The sequence below is a fragment of the Sinohyriopsis cumingii genome, chromosome 14 (genome assembly GCF_028554795.1).
Source record: "Sinohyriopsis cumingii isolate HCF-2022 chromosome 14, ASM2855479v2, whole genome shotgun sequence".
In the NCBI taxonomy this organism is placed as follows: Eukaryota; Metazoa; Mollusca; class Bivalvia; order Unionida; family Unionidae; genus Sinohyriopsis; species Sinohyriopsis cumingii.
This window is the reverse complement of record NC_142974.1, coordinates 5,281,870-5,308,112: the sequence shown is the minus strand read 5'-3', so window position 1 is coordinate 5,308,112 and position 26,243 is coordinate 5,281,870. Positions and strand designations below refer to the sequence as shown.

Below are 26,243 nucleotides of genomic sequence, written 5' to 3'. Positions count from 1 at the left end.
AAAATGAAAATAATGAAATTACTACCAAGGTTCATGTTAAAAACACGAATATTCATCAATATGTTGAATATTCTTCATGCCATCCTAAATCATGTAAAAATGGGATACCATATAGTCAAGCAAAAAGATATAGAAGAATTATCTCGGATGATGCTGTTTTTAAATCATCTTTGACAGAGCTAGGTCAGCATTTTTTAAACAGAAATTACCCTATTGACATCATTAATACTGCTTTCCAAAAGGTATCTTCTCTTACACAGCTTGAATCTTTACAATATAAAATCAAAAATAGAAATGAAGATATTATTCCTTTTGTTATTGAATATAATCCAAGTTTGCCTAATATAGGTAAGATTATCAATAAATATTGGGATTTATTAAACTTGTCATGTAAAGCAAGTGTTAAATCGCTACACGAAAGCAAACCCACACTTGCTTATAAAAGGACTAAAAATCTTAAAGATTTCCTAACTAATTCCAAATTAGAAAAACCATCATATAAAATAGGATCATCAACTAAATGTAATAGACCTAGATGTTCACACTGTTCATTTATTAATGAAGATACTTCTTTCAATAGTAATAATACGAAAGAAACTTTTAATATGCGTTGTGACATTAATTGTGCAACATCAAATGTTATTTATTTGATAACGTGCAAAAAATGTGGCATCCAATATGTTGGACAAACCAGTCAACAAATATCTAAACGTATGAACCAACATAGATCAGATATAAAAAATTATATCGATCAATCATTTTCATCTCATGTTGCCGCACATTTTAACAAAAATTCCCATACATTGCAAGATTTCTCCTTCCAACCTATTGTTAAAGCTGATTCTGAAATGGAACGTCTACTAAAGGAAACCTATTGGATTCACCGTCTTAATACGGTATATCCAAAAGGTCTAAATTCAAAAACACTATATGACATTTAGTAATTTTTTTTTTTTCTGAATTATGTCCCCTGTTTACAATTAGATATGAATATTTCATATTATTTTACTTTGCAGAAAATCTTAATTGGTAAAAGTATAATCTAATAACATAAAAATAAGTTTACTAATTCTTTAAAAATGAAATTGAATTTGTAATTAATTATCAGTATAATATGATTAATTATTTATAAAATACTTGATAGTAACCGTAATGCACACCATATTTTTTTATTATATTTTTATTAAATAAATTGAGTTCTGATAACCACTTTAACAGCTATAAAGATTATACTGGTATTTATGTTGTATACATTTATCTTTGTAATTTTTTTATTTTTTTTGTAATTTTTTTTTTTTTGTTTTTAATTTATTTCCTTTACTTCTAATAAGCGTGTATTATACATAATACAAATATTACTAAAACTGTTTATCTCTATTTGTTAATAAATTGTATATATATAGTTATCAGTAGAGATATATGTATCTTTAAGATCCAGTTTTATATATATATTTATGTATTAAGATATCATTAATCTTTGCTGCATATGCACATCTCCATGTAAATTATTCGTTAAAGTATTAGATAATTACGTTAAAAATGTAGCTATGACGTCATCTTGTTTATATCATTGTTTATTTCATTGATCACTTAGAAACAACATATTTAATGACGTAAGCAATGATATTGAATTCAGTTTGAATTCAGTCTGATGAAGCATTAAAGCGAAACCGGTCACACATTCTACGTGTTGGTGTTGTTTATTTATAATTTTTATATATATATATATATTGGACTCATTTAACTTTATTGATATACAAAATAACCATAAATCACACTTAGCCACTATTAACACTATCTTCTGAAACTTTTGATTTCCTAATGTGATCTAATGCATAAAGCCTATTTTATTTTAAACTTAATTTTCAAATTATTATTTTAGAAGACATCGGTATAAAGCATATAGACAATCTGCTCGGTAGTGTTGGGACTTCTTGAGCAAGGAATTGGTCATCATTCCATCACGTGTTGTTCAGAGGATCCGCACTTCCTTTCCTGATCAAAACCTGAACTACACTGGATGATGATCTATGACGCATGAGAGCGACTGAGTGCATATAATGAAGACAGCATGTTCAAGAACAGACCCCTGTGGAACACCACAACATAGATCAACTGGGCTGGAGTGTATTCCATTTGCAAATACAATTTGTATCCTGTTGACCAAGTAGGACTTGAACCACAGTAAGGCTGTATCACGAATGCCAAATACATGCTGGAGACGGTGAAGTAAGATAGCATGGTCTATTGTGTCAATTACAGCAGAGGGTGAGGACTGTACTCTTTCCGTTATCCAACGCAGAGAGAATCTCATTAACTACTTTTCGAAGAGTAGTTTCAGTACTGTGGCAAGGGCGATATGCAGATTGTACGTTGCTAAAACGACTGTTTGAATTCAGATGAGATACAAGCTTTGATAGAACAACCTTTTCTAAGATTTTTAATATGAATGGGAGATTAGAAACTGGGCAGTAGTTCTTTAAATCGTTATGGTCTAGTGTTAGTTTCTTCAGCAGAGGCTTTGCAATGGCAGTTTTGAATAATGATGGGAATTCCCCGGATGACAGTGAGGTAATAATAACATCAGTTTGTGAAGGAAATGCTGGATCTAAGCACTCAAGGAGCAGTGATGTTGGAATTGGATCAAGTTCACATGACTTTGGTGCACTCTTCATCACGATTGTACGTACAAAATCCATAGAGACAGGTTCAAACGCTGATAATGGTTGCCGCTCAAATTCTGTATCCCAACTGTATGGTGACGCCGAGACAATTGAAATTGTGGTGTGAAGCTTATTTCTAATGGTTTGTACTTTCTCACGGAAGAAATTTGCAAACATACCCGGAAGGTCGACTGGAGAGAATGTAGTTGGAAGTGGTGTAGATTTGTTCCTTGACATTAGCTTGTTGGTACTCTCGAACAGCTCTTTTCAGCAGGAACTTTCCATGATCTTAGTAGTGTAGTGGGCTGATTTCGCTGCATGGACTATATTTGTGACATTCTTCTTAGCGGCTTCATAGATTTGCTTATGAATAGTGAGTCTGGTGGAAAGCCAAAGCCTCTCAGCTTTACGGCGGTCTCGTTTAGCAGTGCGAAGCTTGTCCCTAAAACTGCTATACCATGGAGAACACTTTTGAATTGATACTCTGCACCTGGTAGCTGGGGCATATTTGTCGAGCAATGAACGCAGGCAGTTATCGAGTTGCTCTTCTGTAGGAGGTGAGCAAGTTGTTAGGTTTGCTTGGATGTCGTGCATTAGTTTGGTTCTATTTATCATACGAAGGTTTCTCTTAGTAGCAGATAAAGGTGGAGGGTTAGGGACTGATACGTCAAGGTGGCATATAATGCAGAGGTGATCTGATGCAAGGTCATGGGATACCAGGGAGAACCGTATAATGTTATCATCAGGTCTATGAAGAATCCAGTCTAAAATGTGACCATGTTTATAGGTGAGCTGGTTAACTGGCTGTTTGAAGTTAAAAACATTCATGGAATCTATAAGTTTTGATGTGTTTGGGTTTCCGGGACAGTCAAAGTAAAGTTGAAATCTCCAAGAATAATCAGGTTGCCACTTATCGAATTTCCATATTCCAGGAGATTCGGAAATTATTCCAAAAAGAGAGATTCAGCCAGTTTGTTTTTTTTTTCTACTGGGGGGGGGGGGGGCGGTATAGGCAGAAAAAATGGACTGACCTTTGGTCCAGTGTGAGTGTGGTTTGGACTAGTTCAAACGATGTGTGGTCGAAATTGAATTTTGTGGTGTGGTTAAGATGTTTGATCATGGAGTTCTTTGTGATGACAGTAATTCCACCTCCGCGAGAGTTACGAGGGAACGACTTGATGGAGTTACCAGTGGGTGTTAGATCCGCAATAAAAGCCCCTATCCACCATAACAGAATATGTTTGAAACATATAAAAAATGTATTTTGAAAGAACGACGTATATTCCTTATGATGAGCAAACTTATCCTTTTCTCCAAACGTTTAAGCTGTAGATCTTTCTTTAATTTCTTTCTAGAAATATGACATGCATTTTGTTAAAACATGTTGTCAGAAATGTCGCTCTCATAAAATGTTATATATATATATATATATATATATATAATGTACCTCCTTCATAATGTGAAATGAATTTTATAATCCTTGATCCTGAGATGTCTCACTGTCTTTTTGTTGTGAACATTGGTCCTCATGTGCAGCAATAATCTAAACCAAAACGTACCTTATTAGAGAAACATTTATGAGTCGCTTATACTGATGGCTATTCACTGACTTCCTAAAATTAATTAGTCGCGATACGACTGAAACATTGTTGAAAATAACAACACCACTACCACCGAAACAATTACAGCACATTATTGTACAAGTTCTACTACATTTTGTTTTATAGAGATTTGTATTAATTGGGGATGGGCCTAAACTTCATCATGTTTGTTAATATCTATTTGTAATTTGATTTGCACATGAGTCCGACAATGAAATATACATGTAGGCCTTTGAAATCTACCAGCAGAAAGATTTTTCAATTCACATGGTCAAACAAAGTTGAAGGCAACATGAAAATATTTACAATATTTATCAAATATATCTCAGTTCTTGATTTATTAGATATTTACTGCATTTGTTAGGAAACTATGAAAGAACGTTCTACAGATGAAAATGATGTGGTGACTGGTCTAATGAATATCATAAATATAATAATATGGTACTTGTCATTAAAAACTCACCCTTGCTGCTTCTCTCTTTGAATAGCCCCGTCTTATTTTCTTTGGCGGTGACACTTGACAAGTTACTCCCTCTGACCGTAACAACATGTCAAGCATACACAGTTGATGCTTTGGTGTTGAAGGTTCTGATACATTTGCAGGTAACCTTGGCTTGGTTGTGAGTTTCCTTCACTAAGTGGAAAGACGAGAGAGCATCATCATTGAGTTTGACTTTCTTTGGTGCCCTACCCTTATGCTCAACGTCAAATCTATACTTACACTGGAACCATTCTGGTGTGAAAGGAGCAGAGGGCAGAAATCTCAGTCGGACCTTCCCAGTTGCTCGTTTGATTCTTTTATACAAAATCTGTCTACCTAGACGAAGTGCTTGGTCTTTCGGGAAGGCTTGCATGGAAAACCCATCAGCATTTGTATTCCCACAATTTGCTGCAACACACCTGACCCCGCTGCCATTGCTTGAACTTCCACGATCGCCTCTTGGCATGATTGTGATGATAAAACTTTTCAAATTAACTAATATGGAACGGAACACGTGCTTTGTTTATGTTTCGATAGAAAGGGAAGTAAGGTGTGTGTTCAAAATATGACGTCAGGCGACCTACACGCTCCGGAAATTACCGAACGAGTGGGGTTCATTCCCACATGCCATACTCAGTCCATCTACTCCACATCTTCATTGCTTTGTAAATAGGCTACTTACAGGGCAATGTGGCTGAATACGAATTATACATCTATATTTTAGCTTAGCTGGTGGACTTTGATCTTGTGCATACGCATGGGTTTCGTCATTCCTGCACTGCTATCTGCTTTATTATTCTCGTACTGCAGACAGGCTTCAAAAGATACACATAACACAAATAGATTCTGTAAAATTACCACACAAAGTAAGACAACAAAACGAGGGACGGTATTGTATATTTAGAGCCTGCATTAAAATGACAGGTATTAAAATTAAAGAACGACATATAATTCCTATAAAGTGAGATAATTGGTTTAGCAGCATTATAAAAAAATCGTTGTAATATACGTTGTAACGAAATTACATCCATAAAAGAAGAAATACATGTCCTCTATAGTTGTTCGTCCTTCGAGTTTCTAAGATGACCATGACATCCCTAACTGTTTTGGTTTATGTGAGTACGTGAATGACTGATGAAGCCAGTTTGTGATTTGAACTGTCTGTGGCACACTTGACAGGAGATGTCGCTTGGGTTTGCTTCATCAATAGAGGGCGTGCTGCAGTTCTGTGATTTTCACTGCTCGCGCGTCTGTCCTACGTCAGTGCAAGAGGCGAGTACAAGTTCCCTCAATCTCTCAAAGACTGCCATGATCGTCTTCAGTTATGTATAGTCTCATGTTAAGCAGAAACGTTGGCCTAGAACTTTAAAAAATACTTGATAAATGTAAATCGTAGCTAAAATGGTCAGGTTCAATGCGTAGTAGTCAACCGGTAATACGTTCTGCAGACAAAACTAGTGGTAGTCATTACAACAAAAGTTAAGGTTCGAGAAACGAATATTAGGGACATTTCCTGTGACTGGTACCACCATCAGTATTAATTTCTGTACGTAAATAAAACAGAGACACGATCGCCAACGCTTTCTGTAACTTTTGATTCCAGCTCTTTCTTCGTTGCCAGTTGCTATTAATATTTTAGTCATAACGTTGGCATCGTGGTTTTAACGTAGGAATCATTGCCGTAAGATAGGCTACTTTGCCGGCACGTAACGATTACCTAGTATGCGCTCTGCTGACTCATTGCTACAGTAGTAGAAAGTCTGGCTATGAAATATGGCACCATAATGGGAGATGATGAGAGTGACACTTCGTATCAAATGGCGTATCTACTTTAATACACAAATAAATGATCTCTGATGTGTACGGTAGGTGGACACGATTCGTGTTAGAATAATACATTTATTTACTTTTAACTCTTGTAAAAGAGAATAATCAAACGAATGGTATAACACACTGAACGCAATGCGTTCAATCTTTCATCTGTGGCAGTAATTTTGTTGGTCACAACAATATGTGTATTTTATAAATCATCTGGTGTGATGCATTGTATTTATCCTTTTATGCGTGGAAATAATTTTATACATTTGAGATTTCTAACTGTATATGTATGTGTATGTTAATATATGTGTTTTGTTGAATTTCTATACAGGTCATGTAGACGTTCAGTATCGACTACTTCAGTAAAGGTGCCGTTTTGTACGAATTCAATAAACATATCTCTAAATGGCATGATTCACACGATCCTCCATTAAACATTCATTTTCCGTTAGAATGCCATTATGTGTACGCCCCGAGAAAAAAAAATATAACAAAATCAATTTTAACGCACGTGAACAGTTGCGGACAAAGTTAATATAAAGGTATGATCCAGTACAAACCGGACTGAATATCGCGCTTTGTAATGTCTCACTTCCTGCGCGTTGAAAGACATTTCGTACTACCAGCTATTTTCTATGACAGACGCGGCGTCCTCTTTTCTTGAAACAGTTAAGCAATGAGGATTGAATGCATTTTGGTTAAACTGTAATAGTATTACATTCTTTGAAGAAGAAAAAAAATATTTAATTTAATCTCATTGCATGCACTTACCTAACAACGGTGGCATGCATTTTATTATCTTTTGCTTATTTTAATAATATCTATATTTATGTCAAGATTTGTATAAATATCGTAAAAGGATGGGCCACGGAGAAAAACAGTTTAGGTTCACGGAGTCAACCTGGATAAATAAAACGTTTAATTTTGAACAGTTCTCGCACATATATTAATTTCTGGGAATTGTGTCAAGAAATACGCCCAGCTTACATGCCTACCATTAAATAGTTCATATTTCAGCACAACCATTTTGTTTTGAGAAACAGGGGATATGAATAGTTTATTATTGGCTGTACTTTCATTACAATCCGCTGCTCAACTATTTTATTACAACGCGGATCCAGTGACGTAGCGCTATACTTGAAACAGATCTTTTGTTTAACGTGTTAAAAACAAAGTATTCGATTAAACCATGTTTATGTAGTTTTAGTCATAGATGTTAAAAACGTTAAAATTAAAATAAAAAACGTAAAAAACGCATATTTTCTCAATAAATAAAAAACGAAAAAAAAAAACGTTCCAGTAGTTTTTAGGCAACACAAAAATCAATATTTTACTTATTTACACGCTACATACCAGTTTTAAAGTTTCAGTGATACAAATATGAAAAAATGTCAAAAAGTTTTAACCCGTAGTCCAGATAACATTGAAAAATTTTCACTCAATGTCGTTATCACCATCTGACTGATCTGACCACTCTATGGTTTCCTCCATATAATTTATATTGTCCAGCAAAAAAAAAACAAAAAAAAAAAAAAAAAACAAAAAAAAAAAACGTAGAAAAACGCGTTTTTCGAGGTAAAATAAAAAACGAAAAAAAAACGTTTCTATCATCTATGGTTTTAGTTGGTCGACTGGTTTAACATATCTTAACAAGAGACTATTTTTCCTGTGCCGCCTCGTAATGCAACCCAGTGAAATTAAAATAATATTTAAAACATGAAATACTAGTCCCAGATTGCAAATGCACATTAAATTATATTTCTAAAGTGGCAAGGTAATATCTGTAACCAAGCTCCCTTTCTTTTTACTTTTTCTTTAACCACAGCTTTGATACCAGAATTAGTTGGCCTGTAATTGAAAAGTGGAGCTTCTTGTGAAACTATAGGAATTCCCGGAGTTACCTTATTATAAGTCATTCGCTGATGCTCCTACAAATCGGGGTCTGTGCAGTTTTTACAGGATTAGTAAGTCTAACAAACATCATGCACCATGATCTACCGGCCCATTATGAAACCGCAGATCAGGGCCTGTTTTTCTTGCAGTCAGACTAGACCTATAAGCAGTGTAAGACAGTCTGTGTCAAAAAAGGAGATGTATATATTTTTGAGATTTGTAACTGAACAACTATGTCTCTCCTAGTACATGCAAATGTTTTTTGAATTTTCTTCTCAGAAGTGGTTTTTATGGAACGCGTGTTGTAAAAATAACAATTTTATGTTAACACTTTCATAAATGTGAAAATATGAATGGCCACTGAGAAAATAATTTTAGATTGAATGAGTCACCCTTGATAAGTAAAGCACCCCAACGTAATATAATACTGAGGTACGAATACCGTCAAATGCACGTTTGGGGATTTTTTATATATATATGTCATTCCTCGTGATGCTGTGCTAGTGACCAAAACTTATCAAAAGGCTTTTACACAGAAGAGGGTACATCAATTTTAAAAGAATCGTTTTAACTAACTTTCAAAAAATATATTTAATAACACTGTTGTAGAATTTAGCTTTAAAAGAAAGTCAGATAATAGTCCTTAAAAACGATACAGAAAAAATATTTAAAATTTCATTCACTGTATTTCAAACAGATTTATATCCACATAATTGGATGGTATTCAGTTTGACTGAATGAATAAACGAGTGATAAAGGAAAATTATAGAAATTGTTTAAGTATGTATTTGACAAATTAGAAGTGCCATGACAACAGCGTCGCTTTCTAGATATTTGTTCTTGTCCTTGTATTTTCTCACTCGATCAAAATGAAAATTAAGCATGACACTATAGTTCATGTCAGATGTCAGGTTGATCTCTCAAAAACACTAGTGACTTGGTTATGATCGGGTTCATCATAACAATAAATTATTCATAAGTAAAAAAATGACTTCGAAATTGACTGACAAAATAGTTCAAAATTGAACATTTATTTCCATCTGAGTTGAAATTAGCATGCTTAAGTGTTGATTAATTCACCCGAACTCAGTCAATGTTGTACATAGTAATGATTTCAAACATTTTAGTATAAACTTAATTTAATGCCAAAAACGTGATATATATATATATATATATATATATATATATATATATATATATATATATATATATATATATATATATATATATAGAGAGAGAGAGAGAGAGAGAGAGAGAGAGAGAGAGAGAGTTATAAATATACACCAGATATACACCAGACAGAACGAAAAGTGCTATCGCTGGATTCCTATAGAATACTGCTTGATAATAGTACGCAGAATTAACAAATAATACTATCATAAGGTTAAAGAATACAAAATTACGGAACAATTTCACAGAAACTTATAAGTTGCTTTCCATTATACTAAACAAAATAAAAGAAAATGATAGCTTTATATTTAACAGTTCAAACATAAACTAAAGCTGCACTGCTCGTGAACTTCGTGATCCCGTGTATGGCTTTGGGTTATAACATAATGTGCTAGTTAAATTACAATTTGTGTGTGGGCCGGAATCTTACCATTTAATCAGCCTGTGACGACTGCCATGTTGTGTACTTAGGCAAATATCTTTATTTCAAGTGCCTTTGCACCTAATGGCCTACTTGTGTTGCTGTGCCATAGAACACAAATCCCAACAAAGTAAAATAAAAATAAAAATGTATTATCTGCATGAAAATCTAAATTACGAGTCACTTTAAATGTGGCAGCTATTTGTTGCATACCTTCCACCAAGCAATAACAAACTAGTTATCATACTGGACTTATTATGTTCTGTAATGAATTCGCTCTCCTCAAACTATAAATCTATTTTCTGATAGTTTACGGTCAATTTTTATCTCGTTTCTTTTATGATTTTTTACTTGCGAGTGGATTCTGTCAATTAACTATCAGATGAATCGGTTCCAGTTTCTAAAGGAGATAAGCCTGAAGTTAAAACGAATAAATCAATAATTTCCTTATGGAGGATAATGGATGGACGAATATGCATGTGAATGAACGCGTGTGTCTCTACTCTTGTGTTTAACTGAATAACAAGCATACACTTACCATTCCAGTTTCCTTTCAAGATTCGAAAAATCAGTCCAAGTCCAGGATGTCAAAACGCAATTAATGATTTCACAGTAAAACACAATCAAGTTTCCTCCTTTATTGACACTCTGTATCTTTTGGCATTAATCTGAAGTAACACATTGTGCAAACAATTAAAATCTGTCTGCCTGTAGCCAGACCTATAATTCATTCGCTCTTCTTTTAAAAAGAAACCAAACGATAAGATCTCGTTCACCGGAAAAAGAAATCGCTTTTTGTTTGTCCAATGACGCATTTATTGATTAGTGTGTTGACTATTCTCCTGACTCTCTTGTATTCGTTGTCCAAATATCACATTTAATATCAACATAGTGTAAATGTGAAACTAGCAGAGGATTCTTTCACAATATTCCTGTGTGGTTTCACACCTATAGGCTTCATTGTATCTTACACGATCATGAGGAGGACTTGATCTCAGTTAGAGAATATTTGTCTTTGCAAATAGCTTTCGAGTTGATAGTAAACTTGACCTTGGAAGAAGAAGAAACGGAAACAACTGCTGCTTGACATGTATCATTGGCCTTAGTGAGGTGCGAGAGGAGCGATTGCGCAGTGTCCGCAATATAGGGGTCCTGAAAATTTGGAGTTTGTTTGAAACATATGATAATTAAAGTAGATTATTTAAAAATGAATTTGTTTGTGAAAACCAAAATCTATTTTTCTATGAATATTTCACAGAAATTCTTCAGTGATATAGAAATTAGACTTTATGGGCCCATTGTCCTCATTGTGCACCGGGCCCGCACAACCCCAAAAACCGTCGCTGCATGTATTGACCAATACGACTAAGAACACAATGCAAACAATCAAATTAATTATTTAAGATATAAAGTGATAGCATTGTGTGGTTCTTTTACATTTCTACAATGAAGTTGTATATTTAAAAGGTGTATACACTCAATAATTTATCAGAATTAATATCTCAATATACCACAGCTCAGCAAAAGGACTCTAAGTGTGTGTTTTTCTAATATTTACATGAAGTTCTCTAAAGTTTTGTCTTTGATATGTTAATATACAGAAATGCGACGACGTTTCCTCTCTGTTCGTGAGAAAATACAAAATGCGTTTAGCTAATATGTAGACCACACACACACACACACACACACACACACACACACACACACACACATATACTTGCACACTGCTCGAGGACATCTAAGAGTTGGCGTTTGTCCTGGTCAGGGGCGGATCCAGGTGCGAAACAATACCAAGTTTTCAAGAAGTACCAGTGAGTTTCCTTTACAGTCAAATGAGTTACATCATGCGCTGGGAATATTTTAGTAGCTTGGCCTCCTAGGCTGCCACTCGGAGTTTCATCCGAGAGACCCCGTAGCTGCTGCTTTACCCCCCCCCCCCCTGTCACCCCGACCCAAAGCTTTTCATTATTCAGTCCAAACAGTTCTTCTCTATGGAGTTAATCCGAAACGCCATGCGCTCGTCGACATTTAATAACTCTGCGCAAGATTTGCCTCCCTTGTTAACGGCTTGTCGAGAAAGATTCTCAAGGTTCACAAGATCAATTTTTTAAAAATTTTGTATTGTTTTTATTTAAACCGACCATTTCTATTTAGGCATTATGTAATTGCAAGGTACAAGCCAGATTTACTTACTTAATTGAAGATCTTTACAACATGCAATAATACGCACTTCCGAAAGTGAATATTTGACGACGGAAGTGTTACTATAAGCATCCGCAATTTTACTCTTTGCAAAAATACATATTAACACACTTTTCTTGAAGGAACTGTGCTTAGTTTAAAATTACTTTTTTTAAAGATTTGTTATTCATGTAGAATTACTACCAAGCCATGCCAATTAACAAATTAATGAGACCATGTGTTTGGAACTAATTTGTTGATCCTAACATACCGACGTGACGTGAGAATTGGTCAGCGTTGTGATAGTAGCCATAATTGGATAGCAAATTGGCAGATACCAAAATCAATTATTTAGCGACAATGACAGAGTGGAAAGAGACTAAATGTGCATTGCCTATACCCAGCACTATTACAACTCAATGCATACGGTGATACAGGCATTGTTTCTTAAACTTGCTGTATTAGACCTGACAAAATAGTCCAATTTACTACATCGAGTGAGATTAATTGTTCTCCTTTTTAAATAAATGTTTGTCGACAAATATACTTCAGATAAACGGCCGCACTTTAGGCTATTTTTCTCGGCATGATATTTAAAATTCCCGTGCCACAAAACACCAAATCACAACAAGCTACCATCACCATTGCAGTCAGTGTGTCATTTCTGATTTATTTAGTTATTTATTACGAGTAAAAGCTTGGTATATTATGTTACCATGTGATATATATTATTGTGCTATAATATATAATCACTTTGTTTCGGATGAGACGGTGGCGACGACAACGTTCATGTTTGTGGAGTGATGCGGGACATATTGCACCAGCATGAGTGTCTTTATATAGGTGCAAACACCCACCCCATATTTTACCTCTAAACATATTTTGGCCTATATCCGTAAAACTTAATAGCTGACCGCTACATATTTTTCCCCATCCAAAATAATTCTGCGAGTGCCACTGTGCATTAACACAGGCGAGACACCGGCTTCTGCAGAACTCGGGATAGGAGAAATACATCGGTGTATTATATCAATACTTAAATGCAACGCTATAATGGTTGAAAATATCTAATTTTCGCAAAGCAAATTAGAAAATCAATAAGACTGGAAACAAATTATATTAATTAAACTTGTTCCTCTCCGTTATAACATGAATACGATATACACAGCGTGAAAATACATTATTTAATGAATTAAAAACAAGTGAAATTGCAAAGGTAGGGAGTGTGTTGGAAAATGTGTTGTGAATGACAAGCTCATTAAATAAAACGACTGGTGTTCTTGATAAGCATATATGACAGACTTACGTTGTACTGTCTATTACTACAAGAAAGTTAATTTCCTGAACGAAAAACGCTTTAACTTGTATATATATGTAATCAAGTGCAACCCTAATGACAACCATATAGATTAATGTGCTCTTGATTCTTGCGATAAGAAGAAGAAAATATGTTTCTCTTTACCATTGCTCTGGAATAATAGAATAAAGAAGGAAAACGTGTTCGTTAAGAGACTGTTAAGCCTTTCTTCTGTTAAAAATAAATCGTTGAGTTATGGCAAACCAGGATTAACTGTCAAAACGCTACGTATTACATAAAGTGTATGGAGAGACTGGTTTGATTCAGTCGCTCAATACTCGATGTAATCGTTTTCGAAGAGAAACTATAACCGATTCCGAGTCTTTAAAGGACTCGTTTTAATTTCCACTTTGACGTTTAACAATTTAAATTGAGATGATTATGATTTAATTTTTAATAACATTATGTCCTCTTTCTAAATTATGATGAACGCGAATTAAAAGTATTCTTCGTCATATTACTATTAAATTTATTTGAACCACTTTTAAGTTAGCGGGACCGTTTAAAGATCGAAACGTCTAAAGAGCCTACAAGTCAGCAATCAGTGAATGTTGCTGGTTGATTTTTAACGGAACCTTTAACACATTGTTAATCATATGATACCGAGGAAAAGTGTGATGAGTGCTTTTCCCAACTGCACGCCGAAGCAGCCAACCAGACCGCATTGGTAGGTATCGAACCCGCGACATTGGATTACGAGACTTACGCTTCGCCACCTAAGCTGCAAAGTCTCCCGTAGGTAGTTGATGAAGGCTATTTGTTCGCGATATTGTATAAATAATAATAATAATAATAATAATAATAATAATAATAATAATAATAATGATGATGATGATGATGATGATGACGATAATAATAATAATAATAATAATAATAATAATAATAATAATGTTTTATTTTTGGAAATCAGTAAAGTTACTAGGTTTTAAGTTGTAATATTTTTCGACAAACAAGGAGGCAGAATTGGTCTACGAATCATCAGCTGTGCCGTAACACAGATGACGTATATGTATATGGATGTCATGTTGAATGGTCTACTGAGACCCATTTTCGTGTCATGGTGAATGGTCTACTGAGACCCATTTTCGTGTCATGGTGAATGGTCTACTGAGACCCATTTTCGTGTCATGGTGAATGGTCTACTGAGACCCATTTTCGTGTCATGGTGAATGGTCTGTTGAGGACGACTTTTGTGTTTGACGCTAAATATGCATTCATCTCCAAACTCTATCAGAGCGATAAGGCGTTGCCGGGTTTAAACGTTTGAATATTTTTACAAACATAACTGCAACATGAATGAGTCCTGCTGATTATGTCTGTATTTTTTATGGTAAAAATGTTGCTTTGAAAACTAATGAAAAATAATTTCGAAAATATTAAGACTGACATTAATTTACGCGTTTCAATCCATGCCAAATTAAAAATATCGTTTACGAATGTGTTCCCCGCCCATACTACCCAGAAGTGCGAGATACACCATGTTTGATAACATGGTTATATTTTTTTTTAAAAATCGCAATGCGTCAAGGTCTTTAACAACTGATAAAAATTGCAAAATAAAGCACCGAAAACTGGAACAGGAGGGAATTACTCACGACTAAGGACCCGATGGTAGGCCTATGGTAGGACTGTCACTAAGTTCAGCACTGTCATAACACGTCCAGTACATTTCCATTGGTACTGAAGCAAATGAGCACATTGTTTTCAAGATAATTTAAAACTATAGGAAGATTATATCAATCAATGCAACGGAGAAAAACAACACACTGTAGTTAATTAGTCTCTTATGGTAACTGATCGAAATTCATCCATATCGCCTGAATGTAACCCCCCACCACATCTGCCATTTTTCAGTTCATTGCAAATGAATATAAGCGCCATGCGAGACAGCTGCTAGTACCATTTTTATAAGTCTTTGGTATGATTTAACCGAAGTTCGAACCCGTAACCTCACGTATCCGAGGAGAGCGCCCTAACCAATGAGTCATTGGAGCGGTCAAAGTGATCTCAAACAGCAATTATTTTGCTGAACATACTATAGATTTAAATATTAGCAAAGGAGATGTGTAACCAGTGCAAACTGACATTACATGCAGTATTCCGGTGGCATGCATAGCTCCTTGTTATCTTTAATAACTGCCTATAGTACGTACACAAAATGTGGTCATAGTACGATGTGGCGATTCTTTTTATCTCTTGGGACGTTATAATCATTACTAATAAGGACCTTGCAAATATGATACAAGCCTTGGGACGTTATTATAGTCAACAATGATAATGACCTCGGAAATACGTCACAAGGCAGGGCATAACCGAAGTATTAATAATGACATTAAAACTATAAACCATTGGATTTATTTCAATTGGTTCGTGTCCCGGTGCAAGAAAGATACATCTTGTGTCCTGTAAATTCTTAGAAATATGATGTTTTACACTGATGAATGATTTCATAAGTAAGTCCGATTTATATAATGAATATGGGAGATTTATTAGCACTGACGTGAGCGTTTAATACTTTTCGCTAGACAATAGACAAATAACGCTTTTAAAGTTAGACGAATTGAGACGATGGATTTGTTTTCATTTGAAATTGCCTCCTGAGCATTACATTGTGCACAATTCTCACATCTGCTGTCTGTCTGAAAGAATGATCAAGATGAGTTAGAAGTAAATGTAGATAAAGGTAGATGAAATGATAGCAGAATGAGCGGTGTTATTTTAGCAAATATGCTTTACTTCTGCGAGATCACTAATGTTGTCTGTAAGTGTCCGATTGTTTGTCTATCTATATACCTATGCTTCTGTCAGTCAGTATATATATATATATATATATATATATATCAGAAAAGAGTACAAAAAAACAAGAATCTTTTAAAAATTCACGAAACAATTTATTTACCCAGCATGCAAAGTGAACATTTTATAGGAACTGATGGTATTGCGAACTGAATCCAAACATTACTAATGCAAGTATTGGTGAATAACGTTCTGAATAGATGTTAGCGGTATTCCGAATAATAATATATATATATCGCTTTATAACCATAACTGCTTATTCGAATGACACATACTTGCCAGCTAAGCAGTCAATACGTAATTATGCTTTACATTGATACTGGATGTGTACGTTGATCTCTGTGGAGTCAAGCCTGTTCTTGGTATTACGCCGGAACGTAATAATGACGTCCTGATAAACTACCGTATTGTTTTATTACAGAGAGTTGCATTTCAAAAGCTCATTTGAATATTCCCAACTGAACGTTTAGCACCTAATTACATGCACAGTTTGACCCATTATTCGCCGCATCATTGGTCTTGGTCTGTTCATATCCCATACATATGTATCAAATCTCTTTCAAATACATACATACATGTGTCACAAAATCATTCGATGGTAGTAGAACAAGCGTATTCTTCAGTCGATTGAAACTTCTTTCCTCCAGTAGAATTTGAAACTGGGGTAAAGCAAGAAAGAACCATCGTTGCCTTTGCAAAGATATGCTTAAAGGTCACCTGTCATACTCCAACATTTTTCTTTTTACATAGATTTGCATTACATGATTAAAAGTAGTTATAATCGCACAGAAGAATTAAAAAATTATCAAGGGTAAAGAAGAAATAATAATTTAATTACTCGCAATAGAAATATAAAATTATGTTACTTCCCCTTAGCTATTATTTCCCACCTAAAGATAACGCCAACTGGAAATGACGTAGTTTTATCCCCACAAGTCCAAATACTTGCTAATTGTTGTCGGAAGATAAAACACTATAAACTATGGAGTGGGAACATTTAGATGAAACTATTGAAAACTAATTTACTGTTCAGCCTTATACCGATGTGCGTGCAGCAAGACGCTCTAGATTGTAACGCTTTCAAAACTGTTCCATTGTTTCAATTATTTTCCAAATCCCCCTAAACACTGGTAAAATGAATCAATGATGGCTTCCCTATGTCAGCCGACTTTCAAAAAGACATAATCACACTTAAAAACAAATCTTTAGGAATCTTTTTTCATTTAAAAAGATGAATTTTAGGATTAATTAAACATTTTTATAGTGTGCAAGCATAACAAATGCGTTTTTTTTTAAATGACTATAATAATATTACACGTTTGTACCTTTAACAACCACTATGAAACAAAATTAATACTCCCTATGTCAAGAGCCATTTGCAGTGTTTGACTTATGATTACCAATCATACATTTGCAGTGTTTGACTTATGATTACCAATCATACATTTGCAGTGTTTGACTTATGATTACCAATCATACATTTGCAGTGTTTGACTTATGATTACCAATCATACATTTGCAGTGTTTGACTTATGATTACCAATCATACATTTGCAGGCTGAGGAATATGGATCCTTATATAACATAGTCATTATGACTGCAGTGAAAATCTGGTTTGGACTTCAGATAAACACAGAATTTTGCAATGTGCAACGTGGCTAAAAGGCTGATTAGATATATGTCCAACGTATTAAAAAAAGCAACAACAACATTAGAACGCGTTAGAAATTCAAGGTTTTACTGATTGATTGATTGTATTTGTACAGCGCATAAGTACTGCTACAATATTTAGCGCAATACAAAGGTTTTATGTAGGATTAATTAAAAGTGATAAAACGTTTCTTATCGACCAGCGAAACAAAAACAAACACGTAAAAGCAAAACGATAAAATGGTAAAGGTAATATGTAAAACTTGCCAATCAACGGCTAAAAGGCCGTTTAGATATATATCCAACTTAAGAAACAAAACATTAGAAAGCGTTAGATATTCAGGTGCTGACAAAACAGTATATTAAAAACGGAAGATGCAGCGGCTTTTTAATTTGTGTCTAAATGGAGATCTTGTCGTCCATTTATAGCCCCCAGTACTGTAGGCATTTATTTTTATTTGCTGTCAAGCAAGCTGCTGTTTAGCTATTGTCGACCTGATCCAATTGTTTTGAAAAGTTTGGGCGAGGAAAACCATATCTATTTGACTTATGAATAATAGTATTTGCAAAGTGACCAAAGAAACAATAATATTTGAGTAAAATTAAATAATCATGACTTGTGTTCAAAGTCCTGCCAATATATTTATTATAAGTAGTCTTACACATTTAATATGCATGCCATGTTATAATACATGTATTCCTCCAAGAATTCCTTACACAATAAACCTCAAAATGAAACTATCTTGTGAATTGATACATATATCAATCCTTGCAGATATTAATTTTACTCTGTTTACAGTGGTATTGATTCTTGTATTCGGAGTTAAACATGTAATAAATTATATTACAATAATCTAGTTAACATTTACAAAGTTTAATATTTACCCCCTCCCCCAACATCGTGCCATTAATTATAATCCTAATCTCCATTTTTTTCTGCATATTTATCGCATAGATGTCATCGGTTTAAATATATATTTAAGTATACAATCATCAGTTTGTTCCGTTCTATTTTTATAATTTTCCTGATAAAAATTTACTTACGATTTTATTTTGATATGTGCGTTTGGCAGTTTCGTCCGATTCGTTATGATAATTCTCCCCAATATCGTTCAGATGTTAAAACATACTTCATTTGTGTTATCTTTAATAGTTCTCAAAGACCCACACATCTGGGTAGATACCCTTAACATATTTATTGTTCCTGTACTGACCCTGAAGACTGCATCCGTTTAGTGTCTGTGCCGGTACGGAATTTTCAATACGACACATCTTACTAATTAGATTACCGTTACATTTTTTCAGTCACTAATATACACAGGTCTGACGGCAGGATTGTGATCCAAATGCAGTGATAACATTGAAAGTAATATCGGTTTATTCGTATGCAAAATGTACTTAAATTAGGTCCTAAACTTAGCGTGTATCATTAGATTAATTCCTAATGAAGGTATTTTAATGGTGTACAAAATGACAAAAATGATATAGCGATTAAAGGGATTTCATCGAAATATCAACGTATTCATCAGATATATCTGGAGGAGAAAAACAACGTGGATCCTGACAAAACATCACTGAGATAGTATTGATATTAACCCACCCCTACTAAACATGAATGTGTTGGAAAAAGGAACTAAGAAGCGTGCGCTTGTGTTCTACTTGCTTTTGTTGTGACGATTATGACGATGATGTCGTTTGTCTAGGATGACGAAGAGGGTAAATCAGAAACAGTGAAATAAGGACGATACCATATTGACAGTTCCATGTGTCCACGTGATATGCATAGCTGACATTTATTGAAGACAAGTATGTATGCTGAAGGTGTACACACAACGCATACTATTCATGACGTGTGCATGCAACGCATACTATTCATGACGTGTACATGCAACGCATACTATTCATAACGAGTACATGCAACGCATACTATTCATGAAGTGTACATGCAACGCATACTATTCATGACATGTACATGCCACGCATACTATTCATGACGTGTGCATGTAACACATACTAATCATGACGTGTACATGCAACGCATACTATTCATAACGTGTACATGCCACGCATACTATTCATGACATGTACATGCCACGCATACTATTCATGACGTGTACATGCCACGCATACTATTCATGACGTGTACATGCCACGCATACTATTCATGACGTTTACATGCAACGGATAGCATACTGAACATGTACATACATTGGATATAAAAATGTGGACGTTGCTATGAAAGTTTGGTAGGATTGTTGTAGGTGACCCACGTTGCAGTGGAACATTATCCAAATCATGCGCTTATTTTGGGTTTGACAACATGGTCATTTGGGCTCTTAACGCTTTCCTTATGCACACGGTTCGCGACGGATCCTAGTTGTTTATACTGACAGTAGTGTATGTAAATGTATACCTAGTTTAACTTTTTCCGTGAAGAAAATTACGAAATACCTGTTATTTTAATATTACCTATATTTCTGTGATGAACATTAAGTACACACTGTTTCTTAATAATGAACAAATTCTAATGACACATGGTGTATTGTTATTTGAAACAAATCAATCGTTTACTCACTGTATTATCGTGTCAGTCATTTATTAGAAAAGTTACCGCTTGCTCAGACATATTCCACAGAACTGATAATAGAAAGTGATAACATGTCGAATTCCAATTGCGCGAGCCAGTCGGTGATATTGCTTAAGACAGCTTTAATATGCACAGAATGTCAAATGTATACGGAATAGAAACATGTGCAGGGAACCAAGTGTTTTTTTTTATCCGTATTGATGATTAAAGGTGCAAGTGAGTGTGGGTGTATATAGTGGTGGTAGTGAGTGTATGGAGAAGACAAGCAAAGTGTTAGTTTACATATCTTGCTATCAAGTCCATCCGGATGTGTGTGCGTGCGTGCGTGCGTGCGCGCTCACGCGCGTGTGTGTGTGTGTGTGTGTGTGTGTGCTGTTGTTTTAGGGTTTAACTCCATTTTCAGCATAAGATATATTATATATGGCGGCGTATATAAAGGGTGGAGGAAGAACCCGGGAAATCCCCAGAAAGAACCACCGACCCACGAGAAGCTACCAGCAAGCTTTCTCACATACTCACATTAGCCGAGCCCGAGACTCGAACCCACGCAGAGGTGAGATGGCAGTGATTTGTAACGGTGAGCGCTTTAGACCAGTCGGTGCCACGCGCGCGCGCACGTTTGTGTATGAGAGAGAGAGAGAGAGAGAGAGAGAGAGAAAGATTAGCGTACATACCTTACTAAGTTGGCGAAACCAGATAGAAATAAAACCTAGGAAGCAAATATCACAATGAAACTTAACATATCAACCGTTCACATATAATTGTCTCCTGTTTTCCATAATATTAACAATCATGAATAGTACTGGAAGATGCTCAGAGCCGTCAGACTTAATTGCAATCAGAATCCTTGTCTGTTGCGGACCTTTATATCAGTCACATTTCTGGAGAAATCAAAGAAACATAATAATGATTCCTTTAAATCCTGTAAGTAAATTGTTTACATTACCCTTCGGCGAAGCTGTGCTCATTCCATGGAAGTTTTTCGTTCTTTTTCCAACTCGCAATCATGTCATCAAACGAGTAGTAAAGATACTGTCGCATGCTATATCTCGTATTTCATTTGCATGTCTTCATCCGATTTCAAATCCCATATGAACTCATTAAGCATCTCTCACAATAATAACCCCAAGCTAGCAGATTCGTTTTTCCGATTGTGTTGGATCCGTGACTGACTAAAGGTTTTAAACAACCGTGCACACAAATAAAATCCCCAGACATACTTTGTTTGATTTTTTTTATGGGAAATATAAATCAGCGCATTTGGTATTCTGCATTTTCTCGATATCTTCGAAGAAATATTGATGTCATTTCCGGTAGAATGGTACCCAGGGTAGAGACATGGATGTGTCATACAGTCACAAATGATAGAGAAGACCGAAACTTTCTATCTTCATTAAACACTTTTGGATATTCAATTCAAAACAAAACATACACTTCGCGTATGCTTGTAAAACATTTTCTGCTTAAAACATGTTATATTTAACTCAGGGACAAAATATCCATATTTTGAATAACATGAAGGAGGACTAATAACTGAGATTTTGCTGAGAGTTTGAGGTATAGCGGGTTCAAATGAAGTCACCAGAACTACTTAATTGTAACGCTTTAAAAGCTTTTCATACTAATACGTATGTTACTGTTCCGTTACTGTAGCAGGAAACAATAAATTGAGCTTTTTTAATTCCTAACAGAGTGCACATAAAAAAGCAATGTATTTCCCTTCTAGGCATCAACATGAGCAAAATATGCAATTCCCGCTGAGGAATCGAGAACGGTGTTTGAAATTGATGAGAAATTATACAAGCACAACAACAGTCTACAGTTTATTAAAATACATGGGAAGGAAAGTCATTGTGACATAACAAACAGATTATTAGATTAAATTAAAAGCGCTTCTTCTTGGAATAAAAATGTAAGTCTTGAAAACTGTTTTTTACCATGTGCAATCGTTTAGTGTTAATTTAATACGAAATGTTAAGTAGACCCAACAGTCGCATCATTAGATGAATTAGTGTCATGGTCAACATTTATCCTCTATAAACAATGTTTAATTATTCCGTTGCTGAGCAAAAGGGTCACTTTTTACACGGCGATGAAGCATAATTTAAGTCCGACAGTCATAAAGCGCCCTTGTTTTGAGATATGTTTATTCGTTAACTGTAGAAAATGATAAGTACATATAATGCTTCATATGTTTAGTAAAAGTAATGAATACATGTTTTGATACATAGGTCAAAATTTTATAAAGATACTTCTTTGTAAAGTACGTGCGTCGTCCTAAGCGACCTCAAATTCTTATAACAGGCCGACTGGTTAAACGAACGATCTGAACTGTATAAAAACAAGTTAAGTTTATCACACAAATTTCCCGTAGTTTCCGTCAAGTATCACGCACAAGACCCGAACAAATATTAGTTTGATTTAGCAATGCTACATTCAACCTAATAGACATGGCGTCCAATGGTAACAACAGTAAAAACGTATTGTGTAATAGGCAGTTTTTGCGCAAGTAAAATAAGTCAATTTGGTTCAAAACAGGACATTTTAATTTTGGCTAAATATACTTTAGCTATAATGGATCTCAAAAGGTCATATCTGAGATTGTACATTTTGGTAAAGTTTATTTATTTCTTCCCCTCCGAGACTGGTAAATCGCTATAATGTGTCAAACAGCAAATGAATCATGCCATGCAGTAAATAGGTGAAGAATGCAAAGATAGAAAAATGATGATAGTAATGCATATAGTGCGACGAAGATAATGGTGATGACGACAATATTAATGCCTTGGAAAAGAATGATGATTGTGATGACGATATATAATGCACCAATAAACAGGATAAATATGTCGATGACATAATGTGATGACGATTAGGAGGAGATTGGGAATTGAGAAAGATTGTGATCGGACGGCCAGTCTCACCAACGGAGTCATACTTGCAAAAGAATGGCAAAGACAACGACGCTGACAATGATTACCAGGTCAATTATAATTTTGGTGATGATAGTGTTAATGATAATCACAGCTATGTTCGTATGTGAATAATGACACTAATTATAAGGACGACAAAGACGACTTCGGTGACGCTGACGACGACGCTGATGACAATGGGATGATAACAAGGAAGATTATATTAAAGGATTGATTGATTGATTGATTTTATTTTTTAACGGCACATCAGCACTGTTAGGCTATTTAACGCCAAACAAAATGTTATTTGTATAATCTTTAAAAATTATAAAAGGTCCTATATCGACCAGCGATATAAAAGAACAGATGGTTGAAATTAAAACGGTAAGATGGTAACGGTGCAAAATAAAGCTTCCCGATCAACGGGGGATGTAAATGTTCTATGTTAATGAAAAATGATGAAAAGGTATTAAAATGTGACGGTGTATATAATGCATAAAACTGCACAAGGTGATAGCATAAAAGTCAGAGTTTAGAGTAAATATTTACTGCTTTCAGGAACTCTATAATACGAGTGATGTTTATAGTATCAAAAAGTTCTTTCATGTCATGCACAATGTAATAATGATCGCGCATAGGTTGCAGGTCAAAACACTCTATCATAAAGTGCTTAACAATGATTGGTTCATTGCAAGAAATGCACTCTGGTGGGTCTTCACCTTTTAGAATGTGGGAGTGGGTGATATAAGTATGACCAATTCGGATTCTTGCAATGACTACCTCCTCCCTACGCATGGTTCTGTAGGAAGGAGTCTATTCTCCTAGAGTTGGCTTGATAGCATGAAGTTTTTTATTCACGGCATCATTCCATGATGCCTGCCACTTTATATTAAAGGAAAGTATGTGTTTGATAAGAGGACACCTCCCCAAAAATGAAGGAGCCAATAGCGATGATGGTGATGACGACAAAGAAAATTACGACTATGAACAACGATGAAATGACGATGATAATGCGATAATAGATTGGAAAATGACTTGCAGCTTAAGTGAAAGGCAAATTTTTAGAAATGTGTGATGATGGCGGCAAGGATTGAAGAGGCAACGATAAGGACGCTGACGATAATAGCGAAAACTATGAGTTGCTAGGTAATTAGCACAAAGTTATTGGGCGGGTGATGAGTTTGAGTAGAGGGTCACTCTAAAAAAGGTCAGAGGGAGTGGTCATATTGTTCTGATTTAATATAATGTCCTAACCAGCTCTACACACGATAGCTGATTGTTATAGACAGTTATGTTTCTGAACGTTTGGGCATACCACAAGTGGGAGGTATACATTTAGAAAGAAAGCATCGATGAAAGTGTTGTTTTAACGTAAACGAGTGAGCTGAAAGAAGCTTCGGATTCATAATAATCAAAACTGCTTATGTTTGCCAACTTGGAATCAGTGTACAACATTTTACTCGTGATTAAATACAGATTCTAACCCTAGATACGGACCGTCTATAGAGGGGGTTGGGGTGCCAAAATAATTATATGCATGTGTTTTCTAGAGTTATATCTATCCTGCATTATTCTATTTGTATTGTCTGCGTTTGAAGGACGAACATTCTAGATTGCACCTGTATATCTACCAATATTTATTAATGCAATTTCGTGTTTTAAATTTACATGCGAGTCTTGCTGGGTGCATTTTGAATATTACAAACGGTAATATTCTTAATTATGTCTTTCAAACTCTTGATTTTTTAAATGCAATTTTATGACACTGTTAAGTATTACAATAAAACGTTGACATACTGAAAATTACAATGTAGCGCAAGGAAAGTCAACGTTAGATGTTAACATGACGCATGATGCAATAGATTAATGAACCATTATGACAACAGTGGGCGTCGTGATAACCGAATGAGAGAAATGACTCCTAATAGGTTAATTACCACTCTCAGGCCTGATCTATATGTTCCCAATCAGCCAGTTTAGAGAAATAAATAAATAAATAAATGAATAAATAAATTTAAAAAAAATAAATAAATAGATAAATAAGGTTTGAAGAATGTTTAAGCCATTTTCCAAAATAGTTAGAAATGAGATCGCGAGAACGATAAATAATAAATACGAGTGTTCTCTCTCACTCTCTGTGTCTCTCTCAAAAAGGCAAGTTAACAAATGTTTGTCGGTGAAATAAGGGCTTTGTGTTTGTGTCTTCCATCATCCGAATCTGCAAGATACTAGAGCCATGACAGTTTTGTCTCTTCAGTGATGAATCTAACAGCTTCATCTGTTGTCGTAGTGCATCATTACATTAATGTCCCATTATGACAACATATGGCGCTGATTAAATGTTCGAACTTATTTTATGCTAGTATAAAAGGTGTGACTTTAATTGTGACACACTGTAGCTTCTACGATGTCATGTATTTGTACCGTTACAACGATTGTTATGTAATTCAAATGAATTGTCAGAATTCCACGAAGAGACTTAGAAAATGGAATAGTGCAATATAGAACGCCGACTTTGCAAAATTGAAAATATGCAAATGGAATTGGAAGATATGAAATGATATTCCACTATCACGCATATCAAATTTAGAAAGAATTATTGGCAGATGTAAATACACAGTTGTGGATGTATATGTTGTACACATAGAAAACGGAAAATATAATAATGCGGAATAGAATATACTGCATACCAATAAAATACATGAATATAATTATG

General features: G+C 34.9%; 1 protein-coding gene across 4 annotated transcripts in view; it reads right to left on the bottom strand.

Annotated features, from left to right (window-relative positions):
• The window catches only part of LOC149783130 (neo-calmodulin-like), a 183,435-nt gene that overhangs the window by 156,507 nt on the left and 685 nt on the right, over positions 1–26,243 (bottom strand). Inside the window, exon 1 of one of the 4 annotated variants that reach the window (XM_089931364.1) lies at positions 21,293–21,419. The exons of 2 other annotated variants lie outside the window; for them this stretch is intronic. The gene's annotated coding sequence lies outside the window, so the exon portion shown is untranslated. Of the gene's footprint in view, positions 1–10,585; positions 10,733–21,292; positions 21,420–26,243 lie in introns of those variants that run through there. One more of the 4 variants, XM_089931365.1, reaches the window with a different exon arrangement.